The sequence below is a fragment of the Mus musculus genome, chromosome 5, assembly GCF_000001635.26.
Source record: "Mus musculus strain C57BL/6J chromosome 5, GRCm38.p6 C57BL/6J".
Classification (NCBI taxonomy): Eukaryota; Metazoa; Chordata; class Mammalia; order Rodentia; family Muridae; genus Mus; species Mus musculus.
Window position 1 is genome coordinate 52568000 of NC_000071.6, and position 17978 is coordinate 52585977.

A 17978-nucleotide genomic window follows, 5' to 3' on the forward strand; every position below is an offset into this window, starting at 1 on the left:
CCTATCTATAATCCCTCCAACCATCACATGTCCCCCACAGGTCTTGCCTCAGCACATGAGTCTGTCTCAGCTGACATCACTCTGTCATCAGACCGAGTCTACAGAAGTGACAAGAAGCCGCAGCACACCACCAGAACTTTTTCAGTGCGTTTCTCTCTATGGAGTCCTGACAAATGAAGCTCAACTATGCAACATAAGGCGGACCAATACATGCACATGAGCAAAGGATCCTTCATCATGTGTCCTTTCACCGCTGTTTGCTTCGGTGAAATGTTCATTGACGGGTCGGCCTTAGCCTTTCACCTGTGTCCACTTCAGTGAAATGTTCCTTCATGTTCCACCCAGCAAAACACCATCCAACACAACTGACTTTCCAAAGAACACTAAAGTTTCCATCTCACTGAAAGACTGATTTAAGCTAAATAGTTCCTCAAAGATGTTCCTGAAGGTTTGTCCTCTAGGTAATTCCAGTTGGCACTCAACCATAACCATCACAGATATCGCTGAAGGTCACCATGTATCCAACAGGAACATCGATGTAAACCACATATTACCATAGACTAGTCACACACACATACACAAACACACCCATACGCACACATCCTGATATGCAAATAAGAGGCAGAGAGAGAAAGCTAACTGGGGAAATGGCATGGGCTCTTGAAATCTCAAAGCCCACTAAGCAGGGACACACCTCCTCAACATAGCCACACCTCCTAGTCCTTCCCAAACAGATCCACCAACTGGAGACCAAACGTTCAAAGATATAAGCCTATTGGGGGGGGGGGGGGATTCTCATTCAAATCGCCAGCAAGCTAGAATCAGCTGCAGCCCATTCTGAGTAGAGTGCAGAAAAAGACCAGAGGAGTAGGCCTGGCAGAGCTGTTATTTGTTTAGGCTCTGGTAGAGACTCTAAGTGAGTGCTTGTAAATTATAAGGCACAGTTTATAAATTAAGAACATAAAAATGGAAATGTAGATTACTTTGGTTTGGTTCCAAGATCTTCAGCAGTTTGAGGGGAAGAAAAATGTAATAGACAATCAGAGAGACACAATCTGTTTCCAGGAACTAGTCAGAGATTGTGAAAATGTAAATGCCTTCATTGCGATGGACACTTGTCCCCGCGAGGCCTGGCGATATGAACGCCCAGTCCTGTAGTGTAGGAAATGGTAGAACTCCTGTTTCTTTTTCTGAATTCTCGCACTGTCTGTACTTTACATTACTGCACATGCTTCAGCTTCAGAACTGTGTTCATTCATGCCCCTGCACTCAGCCACCAGTCAGCACTGACTGGGAGCTTGCTAGGAGCTGGCAGTGGTAAAGTAAGGCCAAGACAGACATACTCCCTACCTCCATTGGAGCTAGACATTAAATAAAAGAATGTACTAATGGATAGGCAAATACAAGCAGAGGACAGGATATGGGAAGATCTAGCTCGGGGTGAAGGAGACAAGGAGAAGCAGAGGCCAAGGAAGGGGGAGTGCAGGCAGAAAGCACAGCACATGCAAAGGCCCAGGACTGAGAAGAGCTGAGTGCCTGTTCAAACCATATATGGCATGTTCAGAGATAAAGGATGGGGTGCCCTGAGTTCTGGAAGGTAGGAGCAAACAAATCACACAGGACTCTGCAAGCCAAAGCAAGAAGCTCGGCTGTCCTTCCTAATGCCAGAGGGACCTGAGTCAGAGAATTGGCATGATGTCATATACTTCCAAGTATCTGATTCTGACTGACAAGTCAGGCCCAGAAAGGGGTAAAGGCAGCTGGACTCAATCTACAGCAGGAAAGAAGAAATGTGGTGCAGTTTCAAGAGGCATCCTCAGGGAAGAGTCAGCAGAGTTCACGTTCATTTCAGGCGGGAAGTCAAAGGAAGCGAGCGCCAAGGTTACCTCTCAAAAGCTGGCTAGGGCCTGTGTGTGATGGATGGTGGTGTCACTTCCCAAGATGACAATGTCTGAAGAAGAAGAGGGCTTGGTGAGAGAGGGATGTCAACAGTTTGGTGTCAGGGACATTGAGTTTTAAATGTCCAGGAGGCATCCAAGTACTGTACATGCCGAATGGGTCTTTAGATGCCCGATCATACTGGTCCATACTGGTCGGGAGGAGTTATGGGAGTTAGCCTTCACATCCTCTGGTGAAGCTTCCGTTCTTTCCCAGTTCTCAGTGTGCTGTTGGTAAATTGCATAAGCGGGAGGGAGACATTTCAGATGTGCATTAGCGAGAAGATATCTCTCAGATGTATCCAGCCAGGAACAATGCATATTACAGAGAACGGTGGAGCTAAGAATACTGCAGTTGGAGACGTATTTTTAGATCACAAGTAATCTTCACACCCTAAACCGACTATAATAAGGCTTTTGAGAATCCTAAAGACTTTCTCATACAGTTACTCTCCCTTCCCAACTTGCAGACCGAAGTCTGCCAACAGCCCCACCTAAGTGTCCCCACAGAACCGCAAGCCCTGGAGAGCTATCCCAGCACCTAAAGCTCTTGGCTCCCAAGCTTAGAGAGAAGTTGCCCATTCAAACCTCAGAGGCATTTGGTTTGAATGATTGTACTTTGATGATCCCCCAGGACTGTCCTCCCTCACACACACACACACACACACACACACACACACACACTGAGTTTGCCAATCCCAGTTCCACCACATCCAATCTGCCACTCTGTGTTTGGCTGCTGATCAAGCAAACACAGAAGCTATTTCTGCCCCCCCCCCCCCCCCGTTCCCATCCCACCACAACCCCACCCCCACTGCTTTTATCAAGAAACCCGGTGAGTCCCCAGGCTGGAACCCACTCTGAGCTACCCTTGATTTCAATCAAGTCCCAAAGGACTGCCTGTGGGTGGGTGTCTTGCCCCTAGGACACTGACAATAACTTTTAGTGACCTTTGTCACCTTGCCCTCACCACCCGTGAAGTGGAACCTTACGGGTCATTGTTAACTTTCACCAGCAGCTATGTGGTCTCATAGCAACAGGACATAATTTTGCATGATAAAGAGTCACACGTCTTCAACCACAGGGCTCACTTGAGGGACAACTTCAGCTTCCATTTCAGACATCATCCCCACGAAGTTGTTCCAGAACACTCCGTTGGCCAAGCCACACAGACTGAGTAATTGATTGGTGACAGTATTAAATGCCAACTTCATACCTGGGAGGCAGGTCTTGGGGTTCATCCAGGATGGATTGTCTGGGTAAGATTAGTCTCTAAAAATATCTAAAAGGAATTGTTTTGATATGTTACTTGACATGGGAAGACCCACCCACTGTGTGCAGGACCATTCCCTCGGCAGAGGATCCTGGACTATTTAAGAGAAAAAGTTAGGGCTGGAAAGATTGCTCCGTAGTTAGGAATGTGAACAGCATTATAGAGAAGCAAGTTTGGTTGTCAGTGCCCACATTGTCTGGTTCATAACGGCTTGTAACATGAGGTCAAAGGGAGTCCCTGTGTCTGGCCTCTGTGGGTACCTGCACTGGCATGCATAGACTCAAATACAAAATATAGATGTACATAATTTTTAACTAAAAAAGGGGGGCAGGCATAGTGGTCAACACCTTTAATCCAGCACTTGGGAGAGGGAGGCAGGCAGATTTTTATGAGGTCAAGGACAACCAGAGCTACATAGTAAGACTTTGACTAGAAAATAACTGCAACGACAGTAATAATAAACACTTAAAGAAAGAGTGGAGAAAGTAAGTGTTGTGCTCATCTTACTGGAGAGGCGTTGCCCAGCTGCTTCAAGTCCCCGGGCTCTTGGCTTCCCTGCAGTGGCGAACCATGCTTTGAACTGTGAGCTGAAATAAACTCTTTCTCCTTTAAGTTGCTTTGTCAGGCAACAAGAACAGCAACAGGAAAAGAAACCAAATGTAGGTTTCACAAAACCCTTGATGGAGCACTTTCATGAAACAATAGGGAGTACTCCCTTCCCTACTGACCAGGGAGCTGTGTTGCTGAGGGTAAGAGAGTCCACACAGCAAGAGCCAAACCCTACCTACAAGTGGGCTGCTGTGGCAGTTTAGGGACCTCAAGTCAAGCAACCCATTCAAGTGTTCAGTTATGTGGGATAATAAATATCCCCCTTCGTTTAAGTAGTATGAGTCTGGGTTTTGTCCAAACTCAGTCAGACAGGTCCAACTCTTCTCTTTAGCCATTATCAACAGGAGAAGACAATATTCGGGGACACTGAGAGGAATCCCAGAAGTGACCAAAAACAAAAGCTAGGTCCCCATCTTCACTTTTTCTATGGTTACCTCATTTAGTCACTTGTTCGTTTGTTTGTTTTGGTGGAGGTGTGTGCACATGTGTATGCACATGCATATGCAGGTATATATGTACTTGTATGTGTGTAAGGGAGAGGCAGGGCCAGAATTCAACTGTGAGCATCTTCATAAATGATTCTCCACCTTATATTTTTGAGACTTCATCATCTTTTATTGAACTAGAACTTGTCAATTTAGCTGGACTGGCTGGCCAGGGAGCCTGCAGGGACCCTCCTGTCCCCAAAACCCAGCACTGGACTATAAGTCCGTCGTGCCCAGGTTTTTGCAGTGCTTCTGGGGATCAACTTCCACTTCTCAAGCTTGCATAGCTGTCACTACTTTACTGACTAGGCCACCTCTCCAGCCTCTTCCCACAGTTCTGTGATGCCTTTGTCAAAGAAATTTTAATGATATGGTGGTTCCATCTTTACCAAATTTGCATGTTAATGTTTATTGTGGCACTATTAACAGTTTTCAACAGGACTCCACTTCCAGAGGATTTGTTGCCCCCTTCTGGCCTTGAAAGGTAGTGCATACACATGGTATGCATACCAACATGCAAGCAAAACATTCATACACAAAAATTAAATCTTTTTTTCTTTTTTTTTTTTTGGTTTTTCGAGACAGGGTTTCTCTGTGTAGCCCTGGCTGTCCTGGAACTCACTCTGTAGACCAGGCTGGCCTTGAACTCAGAAATCTGCCTGCCTCTGCCTCCCAAGTGCTAGGATTAAAGGCGTGTGCCACCACTGCCCAGCCAATATTTTTAATTTAAGTTAGAAAACAGAAATGCATACACTCAGCAGTGCCTTCTTTCTTCTTTTGAGCAGCATTTCTGTTCTGCTAATTTTCTTGGGGGGCCTTTGCTGACTTTTTTTTTTTTTTCTGCTTTGGTTTTCCATGCTTTGACCCTACATTAACTACCTATTCTGTCAGGGACTGCTGTATTTTCTATACCTATCTGTATGGAATTCTGCATTTTGTAAAATTCTTCACCAGTTAGAGTCTCTTTATTATTCAAGTCACCTTCCTTTGAGTTACTTTATATTTATAAGCCAGAATACCTTTAATTATGCTCCTACTTCTAGGAGAAAATGCTAACTCTAGTTGGGTTAAATGGGATAGAGGCACACCTGAGAGGTCATGCACAGAAGGGTCATGATCCCCTAAAACAAGCACAGTACTCTGCATGACAAGTGTGCAATCTCAAATTCACGTGACAGTTTTATGGGATATCTCTGCTCTTCCTAGTGAGCACGCTTAGAAGAAACTTCACTTTATCAGAACGAGTCGTGAAGTAGAGATTTAACTTAGATTTATAATAAGGGGCCTTAAAATAGCCTCTAAGCTGTTCTCTTATCCTAAATCAAAATGAGTCCCGTGCTTTGCATTCTGGTCTTTTATCTTCTCCAGACTCATGCTTTCAGAGCAGCCTTTGGTTCCTACTTATTTTTAATCAAATCTGAAACTTAACAATTTTCCTGTTCCACAGAATCTGCGTTACTCTGTGATCATATGCTCTTGATCAGCTGGCCCGAACCACATCAAAATGTGTTCTGAGGGAATCCTCTGAAAGGCTCCCACATGAACCCCAAAGACTGCTTATCTATTGGGTCTCCTTATATCATGGTTCAGATCTAAAATGTCCCCTAAAGGCTCCTGCTATGAGCATTTGGTCTCCAGTTTGTGGAACTATTTAGAAAGCTCTGGAGCATTTAGGAGATGAGCCTTGGCTGGTTGAAGTAAATTACTAGGGTTGGACCTTGAAAGGGCTGTAAACTGCCGATACTTCCGACCTAAGTCTTTGCTTTCCTGGTCTGCCAAAAATGTGAGGAGGCCAGCCACATACCCTACTCCTTGCCACAGATACAACTGCCCGAATTACTCAACACAGGCACAGCTGCCCCCATTCTCACCATAGAGGCAGCTGCCCCACTACTCACCATAGATTGATCTGCTTACAGTAAGACCTTTCCCATTCTGGTAAATGGAAATCCCTCTGGAGCCATGGGCCATAATAAACTTTCCTTTCTTTGAGTTGCTTCCAGCAGGTATTTTGTCAGAGTGCCAAGAAAAATAGCTAATGCAAAAATATAGTACCAGGAGTGGGGTTGTTGCTGTGGTAAATCTGACTCTATGGATAGTACCAGGAGTGGGGTTGTTGCTGTGGTAAATCTGACTCTATGGTTAGTGGGCTTTATAAGTGGGTTGCACGAGGAATGCAGAAGACTTTAGAAATGGAGGCTAGAGAAGCCTCAGAATGCTAAGAGTAAAATGCCATAGGCAATATGTGGTAAGTGTTCGAAAGACTAGACTTGATTGGCATGAAGAAACAGCTCTCAGACTTAAGCCAAGAGCCATGGCGAGGATGGCAGAAACACATTTCTGAACTGAGACCATGGACTCTGTTTTCCACTGCTCCCTGTAGGCCTAGCTATGGGTGTCTCCTCTTGACTTCACCTATGTCTTACAGGAAGAATTCTTCAGATAAGAAGTCAGCAAAGCTTATTTCTGGCACTCTCCACACACCCAGAATCTTCATTTTCTGGGCACTTCAGAATGGAGTACAATCAGTGTAATTAAGAGAATTCCCAACACACTTGCTGGCAGCCTGTTTTTATGGAGGGGATTTCTTAGTTGAGGTTCCCTTCCCTCAGATGACTCTAGGTCAAGGAGCATTGACTATGGGATCAGAGTTGATTATTTTGAACCCCATTTCCACTGTTTTTCTTCAAGATATTAATTTTCTGTTTTGAAGGTGGGAGAGGACAGTATACATACCACCTTTTTGCTAGGAATATCAGTAAATTCCTTATATGTGATACAAGTTAACCAAACAGTTAGCAAGTTTATCTCTATTTATTTAGTAAGAACCATAAATTATCACAGATACAGATACCATGATGTATGCACTACCCAGTTTTATGTCAATTTGACCTAAGCTAGAGTCATATGAGAGGAGGGAACCTCACTTAAGAAATTCCATCCCTAAACTTGGACTACAGGCGAGTGTGTTTGGAATCTCCTTAACTAGGGATTGATTTAGACTACCCTAGGACCCTGTAGGCAGTGCCTCCCTTGGCATTGCCTTAGGTTCTATAAGAAAGCAGGCTGAGCAACCCATGAGGAGCAAGCCAGTAAGCAGCACCCCTCCATGGCCTCTGCATCAGCCCCTGCCTCTAGGTTTCTGCCATGTTTGAGTTCCTGTCCTTCAATAATGAACTATGGAATAATATGGAAGCATAAGCCTAATAAACCCTTACCTCCCCAAGTAGCTTTTAGTTATGTTATTTTATGGCAGCAATTCTAATACTAACTAAGACAGTGGGTAAATAGGTATAGACATTGGAAGATATAAATCTAACATGGATCATTTTCCTCCAGAAGTTTCAAATGTCCTCGGGAAATTAAGATTCCCTTGTGTCAGAAAAGCCCCCTGGACTCTCAGAGTTATCTTAGTTCTTTCTCGTCACTTTTCTATAGCTTCAAGAGATGGAATTTATGTGTCAAGCTGAAGACTAAAAGGTGCCATCTTCTCCTTTCTAAGCAACTCCTATGGACCTGGCTCTATGACGGACTCTGAAATCCACTATAGACAATGTGATATCTGCTGCCTTCAGAGAACCTTTTATATCAATGAATCTAGTGAACACTTTGAACTCTGTAGTTAACAGCCACCCCACTCTCAGCCAATGGGACTATCTTAGGGTTCTACTGCTGTGAACAGACACCATGACCAAGGCAACTCTTATATGGACAACATTTAATTGGGGTTGGCTTACAGGTTGAGAGGTTCAGTCCATTATCATCAAGGTAGGAACATGGCAGCATCCAGACAGGCATGGTGCAGGAGGAGCTTGAAATTTCTCTGTCTTCATATGAAGGCTGCAGGCAGAATACTGGCTTCCAGGCAGCTAGGCTGAGGGTTTCAAGACCACTTCCACAATGACACACCTATCCCAAAAAGGCTACACCTCCTAATAATGCCACTCTCTGCACCAAGCATATACAAACCACCACAGTGATTCACAGGATCCTGTAAAAGAGCAAGATGGTAGAGGTGCTAAGAACCACTGCCCTCATACCAGGGCAGCACCAGACTTTCCACTGCACAGAGACATATTTCCACCCCTTAAGGAGGCCTAACTTCCTGGTTCTGAGTCTTTTGATGACCCTGGAGCTTAGAATTTATGTGTCTGCTAAAGACTGATAATTTGTCAGGCTAGCAGGTGATCCATCATTTATGGAAGGGCAAAGGGTCTTCCTATGGACCCTCTACCTGTCATACAAGAGGAGCAGATGGTCATAAATCCCATATTTGTCCCCAGCAGGTCATCTTCGTTCATATCACGCTGAGGCTTATTTTCCATTATGCAGAAATTTTTGAGAGTGTCTGTTAAAGCACGCAGAGTTGTTGAGATATTTACCTTATCTACTCACTTTGAAGAAGAGAAACAGCCCTTAGGGGCACAATGACAGTATCTGACATTTGCACGGAGTGCTTACAATTTGTAATGCCTTTTACCTCTCTGATCTCAACAACAGTTTGTGATAACCCTGGATCAGAGAAAGAAACCTAGGCATAGCAAGTAGCTTGTCCAGAATCAGACAACTAGAGCTGCTATGTCAAACAATGTACTGGACACTAATGCTTTCCACATTCTAGAGAAGGCAGAAACCTAGCTGTTCCTACCTCTTACCCCAACTATTTTGAAGGAATCTTTGATGTTAAAATTTTTCTGAAGGCAAGATGAAATATGACCATTCATAATCATCATCAGAGAGCAATGTTGTAGGATATTTGACCACACTGTGACCCCTGCGATTGTGTTGTTTACTGGAAAAACCAGTTTGTAGTTGTGATGTGTCTCAGCCTTAGCACACTGACATGCCCTTAGTACACACCTTTAATCCCAAGCAGTAAACTTAGTTTGTAAAAGGAAGTAGCCATGTTTGAAAGTGATGCCTAATTGAGTGACAGACAAAGTGATGAATCAAAGAAAGATTTGACAGAATAGGACATCCCAACTCTCCAAGAAGAGAGGGGAAAGGAAAATTACTTAAGGAGCAGTGCAGAGAGGAGAAGGAGGCAGCTTTATCAAGGCAGTTGTACAGAGACAGGTTGCAGAGAGAACAAACTAAACACAGGGGAAAACGGAACAAGCCAGAGAATGAGAAGGAGCAGAAGATTAGAACAGATTGCTAGAGTTAAGTTTGAGACCAAGCAGAACAAAAAATCAGAGCCCGAGAAGGAAGCCAGATTGAATCAGTCAGCTTGAAGAGTAATTTGAGCCAGAACAGCTGAGTTGAACCAGCCATCCAGAGCTCAGAAAGGGCTAGGAAGAGTGAGCTTATTTGGAAACAAGACTCAGAGGCTGAAAACATTCTAAACCTAGATAAGATTAGGTTAGAAGCTTCTAGGACTAGGCCTAGGTTAATGGAAAGAGGCAATAAGCCTCTGAGATGACAATTACATCAGCCAAATAAAAATTACCTTTACAGAGTCAGTCTTGACAACTCAGACACATGGGAATGACAAGATGGCCATGCCCAAACATCTCCGTAGGTCCCAGCTGAGTGTGTGGGAAATGGCAGAATGACTGTTTTTTATAAACTTTCTCTAGGTAACTAAGACCTAAAGGCAAAAATCTCCATGAACCAAGACAGAGCTGCCAATGGTGGAGAAGAGCAGCAGGGAAGACAGTCACCCTTGGAGATCATTCTTGAGGGCCAGCTGGAAAGCTTCCCCAGCTGCCCTCCACAGCCCTCATGGTTCTAATGCAAGCTTCAGCACCTCCGAGGGGTGCCATCCCAGACAGCCCTCTGTATTTTTATTTTTTTATCTTTTATAAGAAATAATAGAATTCATAAATAATGTCTTGGTTTTAGACTCATTTGGGAAATCCAAAAATGTGCCTTGAGAATAGCACACTCAGATCGAGTTTACTATATTTTAGACAATGTAATTACAGCTGGATTCCCCAGAAAGATTCTTAGCATCCTTTCTCATCTCTGGACAGGCCACCGGAAAAGGCATCTGATGACCTTCAGAGAGCTAAAAGTTGCTGCTGCTGCTGCTGCTGCTGCTGCTGCTCCTGGATCAGTGGGCTACTCTTGAGATATATCTTTATATTGTTTGTATATGTGTAGGGGTACTTGTACCACTGTGTGTGTGTGTGTGTGTGTGTGTGTGTGTGTGTGTGTGTATGTGTGTGTGTGTGTGTGTGTGTGTGTGTGTGTGTGTGTGTGTGTGTGTGTGTGTGAAGTCAGAGGACAACTTTCAGGAGTCAGGAGTCAGTTCTCTCTTTCCACCATATAGGTTCCAGGGATCAAATTTTAGGCCATCGGGCTTGGCAGCAAGCATTTTTAGCCACTGAGCCATCTCAGCAGCCCATAGCAGGATATCCACATCAGGATACCCTGGGCCTTCATCTGCTACGATGTGCAGTGCGATAGGAGCTTCATCTGCTCCCGAGCTCACCCCAGGCTCTCTTGGACCTCTGGCATGCAGTGAGTGCTGTTTGACATTGCTCGGAGGCAGACCTGATCTGGACTGAGAGGGAAAGGCCCAGTGGGGAGCAGAAGTAAAGGCTGGAGTAATCTGGGCAGAGGAGCCATCTATGGCAGGGCAGGCATGAAGACAGTCTCCACCAGCCCATTGGGGAGCTGGAGACAGAGAGCTACCACAGGGAGAAGTCCCACATGGGTCCCCAGTGGAAATGGCTGGAGCTTATACCATCACCTTGTTCAGTCACAGTCTGGGGTTTCCTGGATGAAGAAGGATCTCAGCTCACAGACGGAGGAGGATCCCATGAAGCAAATAGCTGGAGGCTATCAGCCAAGCACACGGCTAGCCGCTGAACAGCTTAGTCCTTTGGTGGGGAGTCATCTGAAGTACCATTCTCTGGTTCTGCTGCAAAGGGGGAAAGGCATCTGGACTGGGTCAGTGGACATAAACAGAAAGGGCCTCAATGAACACTACTGCACATCTCTAGGGCTCTCTGACTGACAGACATTATTCCTGATGCTTCATGAGGACCCCGTGCTCTACACGGGACTTAGTTGTTGCCTACGCTTACAGGATGCTAGCTGTTATTTCTGCTGGCTTCTCTGTTCTATAGGAATGGGTAACCGGTCAAGAAAGATGAAAAAGGAGGCTTAGCGTGTAGCTCAACAGTAGAGTGTTTGCCAGGCAGGAGGGCAATGAAGACCCACATCTGTGCAGTTGCAGAAAACATAGGTCCTGGCTCATCACAGGCCAGAGACTCGAGCTTGCTCTGCCGTCTTCACCATGTAACAGGGATAAGCTGAGAACAGAGGTATTTAAGGCCACCACTGAAGAGGCTACAGAGGACACCATGTCCAGTGAAGGAGGCTACAACCAATCAAGAAGGCCACACCCGGGTGTGTTTTAGCAGAGGAGGAGCCTGGACCAGTGGCCTCAGAGTTCTGGGTCCTCACATGGATCCCCGGCTCAGGTGATCCCATAGCTGACCCACTAGCCATGCCTTGGGACTCTGTAGGAGAAGGGATCTCAGAAGGAAAAGCTGGCTGGCCTTCTTGCAGGAGGAATGTGACAGAGGGCAGCTCCCAGGGACACTGAGAGCTGAGCCCAAAAGGCTTGGGAACTTGGAGCCATGAGCTAGCTGGCACAAGGGCAAGGTGATGTTTGTATTTCAATGTTAATTTGGGCCCCCAAAACTAGTTGTCCCAGACTGAGAAAAATAAGGACATAAACACTAGCTAAGTGATCCTACCCCCCGTTAGTTGTGATTGCTAATTAAAGATGCCAACAGCCAATAGCTGCACAGAAGAGACATAGGTGGACTTTTGGTTCCACAGGCTTGTGGTCAGAAGAGAACAAGAACGAAAAAGAAGAAGAATATGTAGGAGAGGAGGAAGGACAAGCCACCATGGGTTAAGGGGTCAAGAGAATATCGTGGCCCTGAGAGTTCCCAACTGAAGTTAAGAGCAGCCCAGATGGAACATAGTAAATGATAACTCGGGGTTATGGATAGGAAAGAAGATTCTAACAGCATGGAGGGTAGGCAGCTGCCCAGCTCTTGTGCTGTTTAAGGCTTATTGTATATACAGGAGATGGAGTGTGTCTTCCATCCAGGAACTAAACGATCAACACATTGGATGGGGGTAGGGTGACAGTAGTAGAGCCCCGGGCAGTCTCAGTACCTACCGTTCCTTTTTTGTAACGTGCTGAGCACAGGTGTGTTCAGCTCGGCATAAGCATCTCTGTACCAGAGTCAAGTGGTCACCCTGGGGTGCATGTCTGGCATGATTTCCTGATTCTCCAGGACAGCACGTTCTGTCCTGCCCGTTGACCCGCTTCCCAGAGCCAGGTGACAAGAACCCTGTGGCCCCGGAGATAATTAGTTTGTGATCCAGCAGTTTTAGGAAATGAGTCACCCCTCCCCGAACAGATGAAGGACTCTCAGGAGACAGAAGAAATCAGAGTATGTGTGTTGGGGCCTCCTTTCTGTCACTCAGTGACCATCCCCAGCATGTTGCTATAGTCTCCAGCTAAAGAGGACATTGAGGCTTCAGGAGGGATTTCATCAGCCAGAGGGTGGATGGAAATGCTACTAAGATCCTGCCCGCCATGCTGGCAAATCCTGTGCCCACTCAGGTGCTGAGGACTGAGGCTCCACGTGATTCCAGTTCTGTCTCATGGTCTGTCTCACCTTCGGTGAACCATGGTCCACCCTTTGCTTTGTTAACCCCATCTCTCAGAAGAGTCTCCTGATTTTAAATCCTGTCCCTGTTGTCTTCTAAATTGTTCCCACCCTCATCTTCATCCATGCACACAACCTTCTGCTTCCTAAATGGTTCCCGTACTTAGCTTATTTATTTGCATTGATGTCTGTTTTCTCATAAGAGCACAACCTTTCTAGAAGCAGAGTCCCTGCTGTCTTGTTCTCTTCTCAGTCCTAAACTCCCAGGATATCCCATAGAGGAGAGCGAGAGGATGTATGGATGGCATTGAGGCTGCTCCTGCAGAGGTCTGAGGTAGTGGCCTTCCACTGCCTCAGCACAGCCCACGCTAGATCACAGCCTCAAAAGTTCACTTACTGGGCGCAATAAGTCCGGCGGGGAAAGATGGCGGATGACAAGGATTCTCTGCCCAAGCTTAAGGACCTGACATTTCTCAAGAACCAGCTGGAGCGCCTACAGCAGTGTGTGGAAGGTGAAGTCATCAGTGGCATAGGCCAGGATGGCTCCCTCTTGTCCTCCCCATTCTTCAAGGGCTTCCTGGCGGGATACGTGGTGGCCAAACTGAGGGCATCAGCAGTATTGGGCTTTGTGGTGGGCACTTGAACTGGCATCTATGCAGCTCAGGCATATGCCGTACCCAACGTGGAGAAGGCACTGAAGAACTACTTTAGGTCACTACGGAAGGGGCCTGACTAGACCCTTTGAGGAAAGCAGGACGAGCATGTTGGGCCTGCAGATAGAGCCCTTTCTATCACAGACACTCTGTCTGGCTTCCCCTGCTATTATTGTTCATGTGCTAACTCCGTCTATTCTGCCTCTTTCATCCCTGCCTTTCTTCCTGCAGAGAGTGGACAGTGCTTTGTCAGCCTGCACCCTAGACTCCTTCCCTCCCTAGTTCCATGGGACTGACCCCAAAACTATGGGTCATGAATTTCCTCTTGAAGACCTAACTGGAATGTGCGGCTGTCTCTGATCCTCAGTATTCTCTCTGGTGATGTACCACAGTTCTATACTCAATCTACAAATGTGTCCCAACCCCTCTGTCCCTTGCTAGCTACCCAGGCCACCTAGGGTCTGGGGTGGGCCATGAGTGTAGAAGATGGGGGTGTGCCAGGCCTAGCCCGCCCAAGACAGGCTCGCTGGACCCTATTGCTCTTCCTGTCCACTGCCATGTATGGTGCCCATGCACTGTTCTTAGCACTGTGCCATGTGGATGGCCGAGTGCCCTTCCGGCCCTCCTCAGCTGTGTTACTCACTGAGCTGATCAAGTTCCTGTTTTGCGCCTTCTCCCTCCTGGCAGGCTGGCAAACATGGCCCCAGGGCACGCTACCCTGGTGCCAGCTGTGCCTTTTGCACTGTCAGCCCTGCTCTATGGCGCCAACAACAACCTGGTGATTTATCTGCAGCACTACATGGACCCCAGCACCTATCAGGTGCTGAGCAATCTCAAGATTGGAAGCACAGCTCTATTGAACTGCCTCTGCCTTGGGCATCGTCTCTCTGCGCATCAGGGCTTGGCGCCGCTGCTGCTGCTGATGGCTGCAGGAGCCTGCTATGCATCAGGTGGCTTTCAGGAACCTGTGAACACCCTTCCTGGGCCCGCGTCAGCAGCCAGAGCCCATCCCATGCCCTTGCATATCACTCCACTGGGACTTCTGCTCCTCATCCTATACTGCCTCATCTCCGGCTTGTCCTCCGTGTACACAGAGCTGATCATGAAGCGACAGCGGTTGCCCTTGGCTCTTCAGAACCTCTTCCTCTACACTTTTGGGGTGATCCTGAACTTTGGACTGTATGCTGGCAGTGGCCCAGGCCCGGGCTTCCTGGAGGGCTTCTCTGGATGGGCACTGCTTGTGGTGCTGAACCAAGCAGTCAATGGGCTGCTCATGTCGGCTGTCATGAAGCATGGCAGCAGCATCACACGCCTCTTCATCGTGTCCTGCTCGCTCGTGGTCAACGCTGTGCTGTCGGCCGTGCTGCTCCAGCTGCAGCTCACGGCCATCTTCTTCCTGGCCGCACTGCTCATCGGTCTGGCTGTGTGCTTGTACTATGGTAGCCCCTAAGTCCTTGACCACGCCACTCACTTGTGACTGTGTAGATTAAATGCAAGAACCAGAGTCACCTCCCATCCCTCTGTAATTCCCAGCAGCCCTGTAACAAGTGCCTTGTAAGAGAAGCTAAGGTGTCCAGGTTAGCCTTTGTGTGTTCAGGTGGGAGAGTTACCCCTAGGAGGCATAAAGAGTGGGCTTGTTTAAGGAAACGCCTAACTGCACTCCTGAATTCTTTCGTACTCAAGAGGTGGGAGCCCCAAACCCAGACCTGTCCTTGAAGATCCCTGCCTTGTCCTGCATGGACATGGCTGCTTCAAGTGAAGCGTCAGTCTTCTTACCTGCTGTGGTCACTCCTGAAGACTCTGTCCTGAAGTTTGATGCTGGCTGCTCCAGCCCAACATGACTTCCACATAAAGATGCTTAGTTTGCCCCCTCCACAGAGCTGTTCCCCTCACCCACCTGTTATTCTGGAGGGGTCAGAGGAGGCTGGGGCTTGACTCATCTCAGGGAACATTGGCCCTGGGCCCTGGCTTAAGCCTACACTCCTGACCCCTGTGCTAACTCGAGAGCCTTTACCTCTGAAGCACTTAGGAGCTACTGCTCTTTCCACTCTCCATGGTGTCCTCGCTTCCAACAGCTCGGGAGGGCTCTGCAGAGTAACCAGGGACCAGGTCCAGAAAATGTTTATAGCCAAACAGTGTCTAACTACTTCAGCAATAAGGTCTTAATAAAGTGTTCTAGGGTGTGGGGTGTTTCCTACAACCCCCCCCCAAAAAAAGTTCACTGACTGAATAAAGGAAAGAACAGAGTCAGGACTCATGTTCCTCCAGAAAATGCTAAAGACGGAGCACCACACAGAGAGAAGCCAGGGAGAGCCATGAGACCACTGGGGTCATTCAGACTCTGGTCTAAGAAAGGAAAGAGAAAGGAAGAAGAGATGGAAGATGGAGGAGTGGGGATGGGGACGAGAGGAGAAGCTGTTCCGATGTAACAGGCTCATCCCTAAGCCGTCCTGAACTAGTTAAGTCCATGAATCCTTAAGTTAATGACTTACGCTAAACTTGCAGTTGGACATAATATAATTTCCCAATAGGCTGGTGGTTTTCTTTTGGTTCTTCTTTACAATTCTATAACTATGGTCATTTACTATAGTGCCCCCCTCCCCACCAGCCTGGGGTGGGATGGCAGGGAGCCATTTATCCCGTCTCTTCCAGATCTCATCAAGTTAACACTGAGATAACAACTGTAGATGTTAGGTAACTGTAAACAATCTATGTGTGGGTGGGCCATACATCCCATAACTTTAAGCACATTTATATCTCATCATGTGTGCACACATATGAGATTGTAAATATGTTTTGTTCTGGTTTGTTTTGGTTTTGGACAGGTCACTTCAAGGCTAGACATTCTTCTTGTTTGTTTGTTTTGTTTGTTTTGTTTTGTTTTGTTTTTCAAGACAGGATTTCTCTGTATAGCCCTGGCTGTCCTGGAACTCACTCTGTAGACCAGGCTGGCCTCAAACTCAGAAATTTGCCTGCCTCTGCCTCCCAAGTACTGGGACTAAAGGCATGCGCCACCACTGCCCCGCAAGGCTAGACATTCTTTACACCAGTCCCAGGGAGCTAGAAATCCTCTATCCTGTGGTTCAATATCATCTTAATGAGAGACATCACTATATCAATGGGGACCCTACTTCCTTCAGAGTCCTATCCCAATGCTGTGGGTTAGACCTTTGACGTGTGAATTTTGAAGCGACCTCAAATCAATGCAGATATTCACAAGATGTTTTCATTTCAATCTTCTGATCAATATAAAAATATTGAGCTATTTTATTTTCTTCATATTAAGTCATTGAAACACAGAGTTGAATTTTATACAGAGGCGTCAACTTTAGCGGTGTGCTTTGCAGTTAATGACAGTTTACACTCACAGTGCTAAATTTTCCTCAGCTACATTTTATCTATGTTTGCTATTTAACACATTTCTAGTTGAAAAAAGAAGCATATGCCCAAAGTTTTCAAAACATACTTCAAAGTTGTCCAGTAATTGAACGGAATACCTAAAGACCCATCTTCCTTCAACTGTTCTGCATGAGAACACACGGGGTGTCTTTACCCACGTAGACTGCTACCACGTCCTTGAACGTCCCCCAAACCCGTGCTACATAAACTGCTGGCTTTTATTAAATGCATAGTCTCGGAGATTTGGTTATAGCAACCAATTGTCTAAAGTAGACATTTAGGGGAAAGAAGCTATCATCTTAGAGCATGGACCAGCAGGTCTGGAGACACTGGCATCTTCCCTAAAGAACCCAGGAAGCCTACTCTCATAGAATATCTCACTAGTCTTTATTCCTTTCTCCCTGAGAAGGAAGCTGGAGCTTAGAGAGGTTAAACAGCTTGTCCAGGTCATGTTTGCTTCGTAGCTGGCTTAGTCCTTCAGCATCCCAGAGGCCCACTGTAGAAATCCTGGTTCCATCTCCCCTTGAGCTTCGTTCTGGCGCTGTTATTCCCATAGGCTTCATATCTCATAGGAAACATAAATACTCGTGCAATTAATACAGGATTCCAGGTAAACTCACAGATGGCCTCTGGACCCCTTAGTAGCTTCCTCCTCAGACCACAGGGGTCCAGCTGTGCTGGCTGAACCTAAGCACCTTTTAGGGTCCTAAAAACTTCTTTGATCTGAACCGGGTGAGGTTTTGAGTATTTAATCCCTGCTCTCTACCATACAGTTGTGAGAATCTGCGTGGACTATCTACCCTGAGCGAGGGAGGCAATATTAATGAGGTTTCTGGTGCTGTTGCTCCATGGTTGTAGCTCAAGCATGCACAGTTTTAAAGTTAGGGAGTAATAATCGTGTTAAAATGTAAAACGTACCTCCTCAAACTCCAAACTCAGGAAACCACTGTGGTGAGGGGTTCGTTCATTCAACAGGCATT

The 17978-nt window shown here is 46.5% G+C and overlaps 1 pseudogene; it reads left to right on the plus strand.

Annotated features, from left to right (window-relative positions):
- Window positions 1-14032: 14032 nt before the first annotated feature.
- Window positions 14033-15090, plus strand: Gm5866 (annotated as a pseudogene).
- The last annotated feature ends 2888 nt before the right edge of the window (window positions 15091-17978 follow it).